General features: G+C 42.3%; 1 protein-coding gene across 4 annotated transcripts in view; it reads left to right on the top strand.

The window, feature by feature from the left end:
• bahcc1b (BAH domain and coiled-coil containing 1b) overlaps positions 1-12,583 on the top strand; it is a 66,718-nt gene that overhangs the window by 18,675 nt on the left and 35,460 nt on the right. The window lies entirely within an intron of this gene.

Raw genomic sequence — 12,583 nt, 5'->3', positions numbered from 1 at the left:
ACATTTTGGCTGTTCCCTGATTAAAACCAAACTCCATTTTTTTTGCTTGGTTCATTCCATCTTTGATTGCAAGTTTAGAAGTTCTCCTCCTTTTTGTCTTTTCTTTCTTGTCACTTTGATCATCATCTGCTGTCCCTTTCAGTCGTTTTGATAAGAACGTGTATGCATTTTCATGTTGGAAGCCTGCATGAATTTTACGCGCATGCTTTTGTGCCTAGTTATGCATGCTGCAGCGCGTGCATATCTGTCATTGTTTTTCAGGGTGTGTGCGTGCATGTGAATTTGTGTTTGTGTGTGTCTGTGTGAATTGCGATCCCTTCGTCTTATCTTGCATTCTGGATTCTCATTGGATCAGTCTTTCCCCATCTCTCTGTTCAATAATGCTTTTATTGGCAGAAAATTCCCATGTAAATATTGCAAAAGCCAGGGAATATGAAAAGGGACTAGATTGAATACCTTCCGTATAGATGAAATGAGGTTAGGTTAGTTAAGTCCCTCTCGTTCTCTCCCTTTCTCCCTCTCTTTTTCGCTCTTGCTTTCATGTTCTTTGTTTGCTAACCCGCTCCCCTCATCCCCTGCTCTTCTCATCCCTTATTCCTATATCCCCCAGTCCCCTCATCCCCTGCTCTTCTCATCCCCCAGTCTCCTCACCCCTTGTCATCCCTTGTTCCTCTATCCCCCAGTCCCCTTATTCCCTGCTCTTCTCATCCCCCAGTCCCCTCCTCCCCTCATCCAGTGCTCCTCCATCCCCAGTCCCCTCATCCCCTCACCTCCTCAACCCCCATTGCCACATGGTGCCTCATGCACTGGCACACATTCACTGGCTAATGACACACACACACAAACACACACACACGCACACACACCCTGACACTTGTGCAGAGAGCTGTTAAGAGTCTCTTTAAGTAAAGCAAAGTGCCACATTCATAAACCACAACACACACACACACACTCTGTGCTTTGTGAAAATGCTTTTCTGGGATAATGTTCATGCTTGGGTTGCGTTGGTGGGCACAATACCTGTTCTAACTTTAGATACGCATGTACAACTTCTACATCCGCTCAAATCAGAGCACTGGAAAAATGTTTTCATGTGAGACAGGTGGGTGCATGGGGTTCTGTGGGTGTCTTCTCTGTCTCTCTGTCTCTCTGTGTCTGTCTTTCTGTGTCTCTGTCTCTCTGTGTCTCTGTCTTCTCTGTCTATCTGTGTCTGTCTTTCTGTGTCTCTGTCTCACTGTGTCTCTTTCTCTTTGTTTCTCTGTGTCTCTGTCTCTTTCTCTTTGTTTCTCTGTGTCTCTGTGTCTCTTTCTCTTTGTTTCTCTGTGTCTCTGTCTTCTCTGTCTCTTTGTCTTTCTGTCTCTCCGTGTCTCTCTGTCTCACTGTGTCTCTTTCTCTCTGTCTTTCTGTGTCTCTCTCTTCTCTGTCTCTCCGTGTCACTCTGTGTCTCTGTGTCTCTTTCTCTGTCTCTCCCTGTCTCTTTGTCTCTCTGTCGCTGTCTCTCTGTCTCTCTCAGTCTCTGTCACTCTGTCTCTCTCTTTCTGTTCATGGATTGTGAATGCTGGTTTAAAATTAAGGTTTTGAAAAGAAAAACATTCTCCCTGTCTCTATCTCTCTCTGTATGTCTTTCTCTGTCTCTCTGTCACTGTTCATTTCTCGTTTTCTCTCTCTCAATCTCTCTTTGGAGTTCTCTGTATCTCTCTCACTCTCTCTGTTAATTCACTTCAAAGGTGCTCTATTGCCATGGGAAACGTGTTTACATTGCCAAAGCAAGTAATTTAAAAAAAATAAACAACAACAATAAACAAGCAAAGTCAGATTAAAGAAGAATAAAAACAATCAGACAATAAATGTAACCTTACACACAGTTTAAAAATAATATCAACGTAACAGAGATAGGAGTTTGTCAAGATCTGATTTGTCATCTAATTCTTTGTGGGTCTCTGTAATGTGAGAGAAATATGCATCTGTTATTTAGTCGTTCATTTGGCAAAATGTCTCCCTGTCTTTCTCTCTGCATGCTTTTCATGTTTGTTTTGAATCAGTGTTGCTCTGCATTCTGATGTTGAGGGGAGTGAGTGTTTGTCCAAGACTAGAGATTGAATGGACTGAGTGGACAAACACAAGGCGCTCTTGGCTCCCAGCTCTCTCCTGAAGTTGGCAGATCACCACAGGCTCTCCAGAAATATCATCCACCCTTATGCTTTTCATTAGTGTGGACTTGAATGGTCCATATCCCCACATTCCCCTGTTACTATGCTGAACATGGAAAGTTCACTGATCCAGCTACTTCCTGAAAGTCCATATATGGTTGTTCCTGCCACAGTGGGTTGACTGAAGTCTAGTCAGAAGAACCATGTGGTTATAATACTGGAACCATTTCTTCCTCTCCTAATGGGTTGATCTGGACTTGATTCGTTCTGTAGGACTGGCTAAACTACAGTCTGCTGGGACAGAGGTGTCTGTCCATGGACCAGCGGTCTAATGATTCAAGCCAAGGGACTGGTGTTCTGCAACGCACTGTTTGACAATTTAGTCATAGTCACAACCTTTTGTTCTTTCCTTTAAATCAACATCTGATTTAGATCTAGGAAACCAGCTGTTTGCCCTCTGTAAGCAATCACATGGCAGGCCATAGAGAGAATCAGCAGTGATCTGGTGTAGGATATATTAGGGTAACAGGGACCTGAATGGGGATTGGCTGTTAGAAGGTCCACCTTTCTCTTGAGCCTGAGAAAGAGAGAGAGAGATGGAAAAGAAGATAAAAGTGGTGGTTCCCTCTTCTCTTCCCCTCCTGTACATATTCTCCTGATTTATGCGCCTCAAAGGGAAATCTCTTATTTGTAGCTTTTCATCTCTTTTTTCATTTCTTTCTTTCCCTTTTTTCTTTTCTCTCTCCCGTAATGTAATTCAGTACTGCTGGTTGTCCCAGGCGACATGCTCAGACTCTCTCTCTCAGCCTCGCTATCACACTCTTGTACACACACATGCACACACACACACACACACACACACACGCACACCCACACACACACACACACACACATTCACTCACCAGTTCTCTCTCTCTGATGGAGTAAAATGGATGAGTCAAGAACAGAACAGCGGAGGAATAGAAGGAGAGTGAAGGGAAAAGCCATCTAGATCTGGTTTGACAAAAAGCCTAATTTTCTGTCTGTGTGTGACTTTTTGGTAAACTGCTTGGTGCCTATTTATGTTTGTTGGTGGGTTGGTGGGTGTGTCCCGTGTGTGTGTGTGTGTGTGTGTGTGTGTGTGTATGTTTGTGCATGAATGTGTATATGTAACTGTGTGTGTGTGTGTGTGTGTGTGTGTGTTTGTGTGTGCTCGGCACGGGTGTTCACCACTGCCACCTTATTTGAGTACTGTCACTTTAGCAATTCCTTCCCGTCAAAACACATCAGATGGACCTGGCCTGACTACCACTCTCTGACACACACTGAAACACTCTCTGACACACACTGAAACACTCTCTGACACACATTGAAACACACAACGGGCATCCTGCCAGGGGGGCGGCTGGCTGGAGCCCACTGAAAGAGTCCCACCAAGGGGAGGGTGATGACTGTACAGCACAGAACAGAACAGCTTAGCTAACCGAGTCAGAACGTCTAGCAAACACACAAACACACACAAATATTCCCCCAATCCCTTTTTCCACTCCTATTCCAAGGTATATTTCTGTCAATATGTCCCAATTCATTCATTATCCGGCAGTGTATATCCGGTAGAGGTAGTGAATTCATGTGTTCAGTGGTCAAAATGTCAGCATGCAGACAGAGGCACTGTTAATTGGCTAAAGTGACAATCGAACACAAGCAAATATTGATTTCCAATTGGCTGCTGATCGACTGAGTCTACCAACCTCCCCTCTCATAGGAGTGTGTAAATGTGTGTTCAGAGGCAGTCCATTCAGTCAGACCAGGCAACTTGGAGGAAGGGTATATTCAGTCAGACCAGGCTACTTGGAGGAAGGGTATATTCAGTCAGACCAGGCTACTTGGAGGAAGGGTATATTCAGTCAGACCAGGCTACTTGGAGGAAGGGTATATTCAAAGTGATCTAAACTGAAGGAAATTCCTCCTCAAGCCTCCTCCTCCTCACTCTGTTTGAAGCCCCACTTCTTTCTTCAGTTTCATCCATCCTTTAATTTGTATCTTTACGCCCCAACTTACCTCCTCATACACTTCTGATAATAGCACTGTGTGTGCGTGTGTGTTTGTGTTAGAATGTAGGGGAGAGGGAGACCTTGAGTCGTCTAGTCAGTTATCTGTTTTCACTCGGTTTCTCCCGTCCAGATTCCACTCAGCAGCTGTGGACAACAAACAGTTTAAACAGTGTGCGTCTATGTACACATGTCTGGCTTAAAGAATAGCAGTGGCTGAAGACAACCAGATCCGTGAATCTTAAAATATGGAAATATTGTTGATCCTTGTAATGGGTCTCTGGACCCTCAGTCTCTGGTGTCTCCAAGGTGACGCACGCTGGTGACATCATCAGTGTTAGAGGTCATTGATGCCAGGCCTAAGAAGACAACATCTGTTAAACCAATCAGAGAGGATGTGTTTGTTATTTTTGGCATTGTCTATGAGCCACTTCCCTACCTCTCTAGACCCCCCTTCATTTTTCTGCTTGCTCGTGCCTGCATGGCTGACTGTCTGTGTCTGTTTTAGGTTGTGGTTGTGGTCGCTAACGTGTGGTTGTCTTAGTCATTCCATGCAAAGGTCAACCTGAATATTCAAAAATAAAATGTATCATTTCCAAATGAAACCATGTTTCTTATTATCCTTCCGGTCTATATTTTCACATGCAGACTCTATTCAATACTATTTTTAGATGAAATGAGAAGAGTGTTATCAACAATGTTAATTGTACAGGAGTGTTATTTTTTCTAATAATGAGTGTCCCCAAAAATATTGTGATTTTGTCCAGTTTCCAGTAAAGTAGATTAACATAATTTACAGTTCTGTGCAATAGTCTTAGGCACCTGAAAGTCGAGCTAAGGCAATTTTTTATAAGTGTTTAAAAAAAGAAATCTAAATAAATGACTTTACTTTGACTTTCAGGTTCATGAGATTTTACAGAGTACCGTACACATCGATATTCTCTCATGCATATTTTGATACAATATTTCAGAAAAACGTAATAGAAAACAATATTGTATTTTTGTGTACATTGAATTGGTAGATGTTAATTTTGAGGTACATATAGAAATTGTTGTTCGTCTTCAGGCTATTCAGGCTACTGGCGCAATCTGAATGCACTATGCATTCTGCAAGGATTTTAAAAACATTCCAAATGACAAACAATGGAATACATTTGTTCAACACATCTTCCAGATATGAATGTCTAGTTCAGACTCTGTAACATCTATAATGTAAGGTCTGAAAACTAAAGGCAGCAAAGCCTTTTTCTTCTATAAATGGCTATTAATGTTTTTGTGCCTAAACAAACTGGCAGACTTTGCCACTTGGTTCTGGCTCTCCAACAGGTTTGTTAATTTCAGGTAACATCCAGAATGCTTGTAATTATCAAACATTCCATTTCATTTTAGTTAGTCCATTCTGTCAGGCTTGCAAAGTGTAACATCTCCAGTAAATGCCTGGGAATCACACCAAATACGGCTGTAATGTTGAATGAAAAAACAAAGAGTCAAGTACCTGAGCAATGGTTTAGATCTTAGTAGGGGTTTATAGTTCAGGTTATGATATACAGTACTGTGCAAAATCTTTGGCTCCTGAAAGTCAAACTAAAGTCATTTATTTGGATAGTAAGTGTTTATTTGTAATTATAATAATAATAATAAACAGCTTGTATAACAGTGTAAATTTGCTGTCCCCTCAAAATAACTCAACACACAGCCATTAATGTCTAAACCGCTGGCAACAAAAGTGAGTACACCCCTAAGTGAAAATGTACAAATTGGGCCTAATTAGCAATTTTCCCTCCCCGGTGTCATGTGACTTGTTAGTGTTACAAGGTCTCAGGTGTGAATGGGGAGCAGGTGTGTTAAATTTGGTGTCATCGCTCTCACACTCCCTCATATTGGTCCCTGGAAGTTCAACATGGCACTTCATGGCAAAGAAGTCTCTGAGGATCTGAAAAAAAGAATTGTTGCTCTACATAAAGATGGCCTAGGCTATAAGAAGACTGCCAAGACCCTGAAACGGAGCCGCAGCACGGTGGCCAAGACCATACAGCGTTTTAACAGGACAGGTTCCACTCAGAACAGGCCTCGCCATGGTCGACCAAAGAAGTTGAGTGCCTGTGCTCAGCGTCATATCCAGAGGTTGTCTTTGAGAAATAGACGTATGAGTGCTGCTAGCATTGCTGCAGAGGTTGAAGGGGTGGGGGGTCAACCTGTCAGTGCACAGACCATACGCCGCACACTGCATCAAATTGGTCGTCAGTCAGTCCCAGAAGGAAGCCTCTTCTAAAGATGATGCACAAGAAAGCCCGCAAACGGATTGCTAAAGGCAAGCAGACTAAGGACATGGATTACTGGAACCAGGTCCTGTGGTCTGATGAGACCAAGATAAACTTATTTGGTTCAGATGGTGTCAAGCGTGTATGGCGGCAACCAGGTGAGGAGTACAAAGACAAGTGTGTCTTGCCTACAGTCAAGCATGGTGGTGGGAGTGTCATGGTCTGGGGCTTCATGAGTGCTGCCAGCACTGGGGAGCTACAGTTCATTGAGGGAACCATGAATGCCAACATGTACTGTGACATAATGAAACAGAGCATGATCCCCTCCCTTCGGAAACTGGGCCACAGGGCAGTATTCCAACATTATAACGACTCCAGGACGACCACTCCTTTGCTAAAGAAGCTGAGGGTAAAGTTGATGGACTGGCCAAGCATGTCTCTTGACCTAAACCCTGTTGAGCATCTGTGGGGCATCCTCAAACTGAAGGTGGAGGAGCGCAAGGTCTCTAACATCCACCAGCTCTGTGATGTTGTCATGGAGAAGTGGAAGAGGACTACAGTGGCAACCTGTGAAGCTCTGGTGAACTCCATGCCCAAGATTAAGGCAGTGCTGAAAAATGATGGTGACCACACAAAGTATTCACAATTTGGGCCTAATTTGGACATTTTCCCTTAGGGGTGTACTCACTTTCCTTGCCAGCGGTTTAGACATTAATGGCTGTGTGTTGTGTTATTTTGAGGGGACAGCAAATGTACACTGTTATACAAGCTGTACACTCACTAATTTACATTGTAGCAAAGTGTCATTTCTTCAGTGTTGTCACATGAAAAGATATAAGCAAATATTTACAAAAATGTGAGGGGTGTACTCACTTTTGTGAGATATTGTACATATACAGCTGACTGCAAGAGACCACTGCAACTTCTTTGGAAAGGAAAGAAAAATGTGCAGTGGTCCCTTAATATTTTACGGAGCTATATATATATATATCAGTGGCGGCTGCTGGTCTTTCAAAGAGGGGAAGCTCCTTTTCGGCCTACATTATAACCCTCTGATGGTCTTCATTTGTTGTGACACTTGGGGGTCTTTGGGGTCTTTTGGACCCCAGACAATAAAATGTAATTTTGTAACAGAACAATATTTGTTATTTATTTATTTTTTTTACAAATATAATTTGCTAAATCAGGTCGACAATATTAGCAATGTCTGCCATCGTGCGCAGTTTCACCCGCGTACGACACTAGCCTAGCCTACTACTGTATATGAATGAATGAATGAATTAACTATCTAAAAAAATATATATTAAGCTTTGTAAAACTGAAACAAGGATTGCGGCGTAGCCTGTAATTGTGTGAAATGTATGATGCAAATCGGCTAGCAATTTCGCCAAACAAATATCAAGAAATATTGCAGCAGTTTGTCTTTCGAATACACTTAAGAAATCCGCGATGGGACTGAGCGCGAAATAGCTTCAGTGACTTCTTATAGTACAGACCGCTGTCAGTCAAAAGGAGATGCAGTTTGACAGATTGTCAGATCCTCCAATCATCACGCGGAAGCCCGGAGTCCGGGCCAGCCCACTCCTCATTCACCCCCAGAGACGCTGAGCATCCCGTGGGCAGGACATAATCGCAGCATTTATCCAATCACTGTCTACTTTCGGAGCACTGAAAAAAATTGTTCGACTTTCAGGTGCATACGATTTTTGCACAGTATTGTACACCACATCTGGGTTGTGGGATCCAGCTGTGTGCTTTTACAAGATTTGAAAAACATTGAGAGAGAAGAAACAGGAATCCATGAGAGAGAAGGACAAGGAATACCTTACAGAGAAGGAACACTAATACTAGAGACAGAGGGAACATGAATACAACAGAGAGAAGAAACAGGAATACCTGAGAGAGAGGGGACAGGAATACAATGGAGAGAAGGAACAGGAATCCCAGAGAGAGAAGGAACAGGAATACCTTACAGAGAAGGAACAGGAATACCAGAGAGAGAAGGAACAGGAATACCTTACAGAGAAGGAACAGGAATACCAATGACAGAGGGAACAGGAATACAACAGAGAGAAGAAACATAAATACAGTGGGGAGAACAAGTATTTGAAACACTGTTGATTTTGCAGGTTTTCCTACTTACAAATCATGTAGAGGTCTGTCATTTTTATCATAGGTACACTTCAACTGTGAGAGACGGAATCTAAAAATCCAGAAAATCACATTGTATGATTTTTAAATAATTAATTTGCATTTTATTGCATGACATGAGTTTTTGATCACCAGTAAGAATTCCGTCTCTCACAGACCTGTTCGTTTTTCTTTAAGAAGCCCTCCTGTTCTCCACTCATTACCTGTATTAACTGCACTTGTTTGAACTCGTTACCTGTATAAAAGACACATGTCTACACACTCAATCAAACAGACTCCAACCTCTCCACAATGGCCAAGACCAGAGAGCTGTGTAAGGACATCAGGGATAAAATTGTAGACCTGCACAAGGCTGGGATGGGCTACAGGAGAATAGGCAAGCAGCTTGGTGAGAAGGCAACAACTGTTATTAGAAAATGGAAGTTCAAGATGACGGTCAATCTCCCTCAGTCTGGGGCTCCATGCAAGATCTCACCTCGTGGGGCATCAATGATCATGAGGAAGGTGAGGGATCAGCCCAGAACTACACGGCAGGACCTGGTCAATAACCTGAAGAGAGCTGGGACCACAGTCTCAATGAAAACCATTAGTAACACACTACGCCATCATGGATTAAAATCCTGCAGCGCACGCAAGGTCCCCCTGCTCAAGCCAGCGCATGTCCAGGCCCATCTGAAGTTTGCCAATGACCATCTGGATGATCCAGAGGTGGAATGGGAGAAGGTCATGTGGTCTGATGAGACAGAAATAGAGCTTTTTGGTCTAAACTCCACTCGCCATGTTTGGAGGAAGAAGAAGGATGAATACAACCCCAAGAACACCATCCCAACCGTGAAGCATGGAGGTGTAAACAACATTATTTGGGGATGCTTTTCTGCAAAGGGGACAGGACGACTGCACCGTATTGAGGGGAGGATGGATGGGGCCATGTATCATGAGATCTTGGCCAACAACCTCCTTCCCTCAGTAAGAGCATTGAAGATGGGTCGTGGCTGGGTCTTCCAGCATGACAACGACCCGAAACACACAGCCAGGGCAACTAAGGAGTGGCTCCGTAAGAACCATCTCAAGGTCCTGGAGTGGCCTAGCCAGTCTCCAGACCTGAAGCCAATAGAAAATCTTTGGAGGGAGCTGAAAGTCTGTATTGCCCAGTGACAGCCCCGAAACCTGAAGGATCTGGAGAAGGTCTGTATGGAGGAGTGGGCCAAAATCCCTGCTGCAGTGTGTGTAAACCTGGTCAAGAACTACAGGAAACGTATGATCTCTGTAATTGCAAAAAAAGGTTTCTGTACCAAATATTAAGTTCTGCTTTTCTGATGTATCCGATACTTATTTCATGCAATAAAATGCTAATTAATTATTAAGTGGGATAACCTGCAATATCGGCAATGTATCAAATACTTGTTCTCCCCACTGTACCTGAGAGTGAAGAACAGAAAAACCAGAGCGCAAAAACACAGGAATACTTGAGATAGTTAAGAAACAGGAATACTTGAGAGAGAAAGAACAGGAATACCATGGAGATAAGGAACAGGAATAACAGAGAGAGAAGAGGATAGAGAGAATAAAATATGGATATTTATGAGGGGTGGAGGAGAGAATTGGCACCTGCTGTTCTCTGAGATGATGTTCCAGAACAGCTGTCCAGAGGGAGAACAAATAGGATTTTTCCTCAACACACAGACGGGAAACAAAGCAGAATGAGAGGAGGAGATGAAGAGAGATGTTGGGTGGGTTGAAAAAGGGAGAGAGAGAATCAAGACGCAGTCTGGAATGAATTGGCACTGTTTTGTTTAAAGGCTGGTTTCCTGAACATCAATGTGGTATGTGTGTCTGAGTTTATGTGTGTATCAGTCCTATATCTGAACCCTGGTGACGCTATGTGAGAACCCAGACTCTCAGACAGCGTTGGAGTGTTTACTTGGATGGACAGAAATGTGTACAACTGTTGGGGTCAGACAGACAACCGTCCTCTGCTGAGGGGGTTAGAGAGAAAGAATTTAGCACCCGTCTGGATGGCAGCCGGGAACGGGACGAAAAGATCTGTGTGTCTTTCATTTTTACCCAGTAACCTATTATGACTGCACTCAATGAAAATATTGATGGTAAATAATATGCTTTCTACTTTTACGTTGTGCGTGCTAGTGCATGTGTGTGTATGTGTGTGTCCGTGTGTGTATGTGTGTGTGTGTGTGTGTGCGTGCGTGTGAATATGTGTGTGCATGTGTGTGTGTGCATGAGCAAGCTGGGGATCAAGCTGTAATAACAGAGCGTCCAAATGACCCGCCTTGTGCTCCACAGACCATGGCCCTCTTCAGTCTCATTCACTGTACTACTGGAAGAGTTTCAGCCCCTCTAGTCACAAGCCATCCTGTCACCACATCATTCTCCCTGTACTGTCAACACTGTGTGCAGGGCTTTAAATAAAAACAATTTAATGCTTGTACTGCTACTCCTAATTTAAAGGCGCAAAACGATACAGCTTTAAGGTGTCTAACTGATCAATTCACCCATTAAACAATGTATTTGACAACAAGTTCCATTCAAAAAGTAGTCCTGTGAGAACAAAATATTTGGAGACTGTTGAGTGATAGAGGCGTGAGCATAACCCTACTCTAGATACTGTAGCTGTATTTTGCGAGTGATAGTCATTTATCTACATCATCGATGAATCATCAAAGGCACACCATTTGTCTCTTTTCAGATTGACTAATTGGAAGAGTTTAAGTCTTGAAAAAAAGTTTGGAGCACCCCATAAAATGTAAGATCACCAGAAACAGAGAAGTTCTACCAGACTGAGATCCAGAATATTCTGAATACTTATATATTTTCTGTTGGTGCTACAACATGTAGGCTTAATACTGGTAAAGTGACTTAGTGGTAATACTGGTATAGTGAATTAGCATTAATACTGGTATAGTGACTTAGTGGTAATACTGGAAACATGACTTTTGACTTAATGGTAATACTAGTATAGTGACATAGTGGTACTACTGGTGAAATGACTTAGCAGTAATACTGGTTTAGTGACTTAGCGGTAATACTGGTATACTGGTATAGTGACTTAGCAGTAATATTGGTATAGTGACTTATTGGTAATACTGGTATAGTGACTTAGCGGTAATACTGGTAAAGGTCGTTACTAGGGCAGCACAATAGCAGCAAAACCTGTAACTTTTTTTCCATCAATTATTCATGGTATTTGACTTAAACTTGATATTCAGTACCTACATAGAAACTCTTGGGTGAAAGTTAGTTAGTATAAAAGTAAAGGAAATATGACAAGGAAGGAACCAAATTGGTCAAATTAGCCTATTCCTTTGTGCATACATCCTGCTGATCATTCTCAGCCACTTCCTTCAGCTTCTTTAGACCAGCACTCTCTTACGAGTTGATTCATATATAGACACCTATAGCTTGCAGCCCACATGTTAATAGCTTGCCAAACAAACTGAAATGACATGCAATCTTCATGTGTTTCTCAGGAAACTGTCATAAACCGATCTCACAACTATCACACACTACAAGCCTCCAGCTCCTATCTGATCAATGCAATATTGACATTGTCCTACTCTGTTTGGCAATTGTTGGCCGAAACAGACTATCTGGCAATTCATTTGCTGTAATATTACACCTGTGTATCTGTAGTGAGAGCATGTCTATCACTCCATGTGTAGCCAGATGTGCAATTAAAGGGCCAGATGGGAAATTAAAGGGGAATTAAAAGAATAATCATAATATTATTTAGTTCTCCAAGAACTAAAATAATGGTCTTCTGACTTAACTTAATCATTAAAATTGACCCTGAATTTAGTTTTTTTTCTCTATGAATAGTTATAGTTTTTAGTTTTTTTACTTTCAAATGTATTTGGGAAAATATATAACAGAAGTTGAGAGAAACTCTACCCCCTCACCTTCCTACAGTTATTTTCCAACATAAATCTAGTAAACTTTCTTTTAAAACACTGTGCATTTCTATTTCTTAGGAAAC

The sequence above is a fragment of the Esox lucius genome, chromosome 5 (assembly GCF_011004845.1).
Source record: "Esox lucius isolate fEsoLuc1 chromosome 5, fEsoLuc1.pri, whole genome shotgun sequence".
Taxonomy (NCBI): Eukaryota; Metazoa; Chordata; class Actinopteri; order Esociformes; family Esocidae; genus Esox; species Esox lucius.
This window is presented reverse-complemented; position numbering and strand designations above follow the sequence as displayed.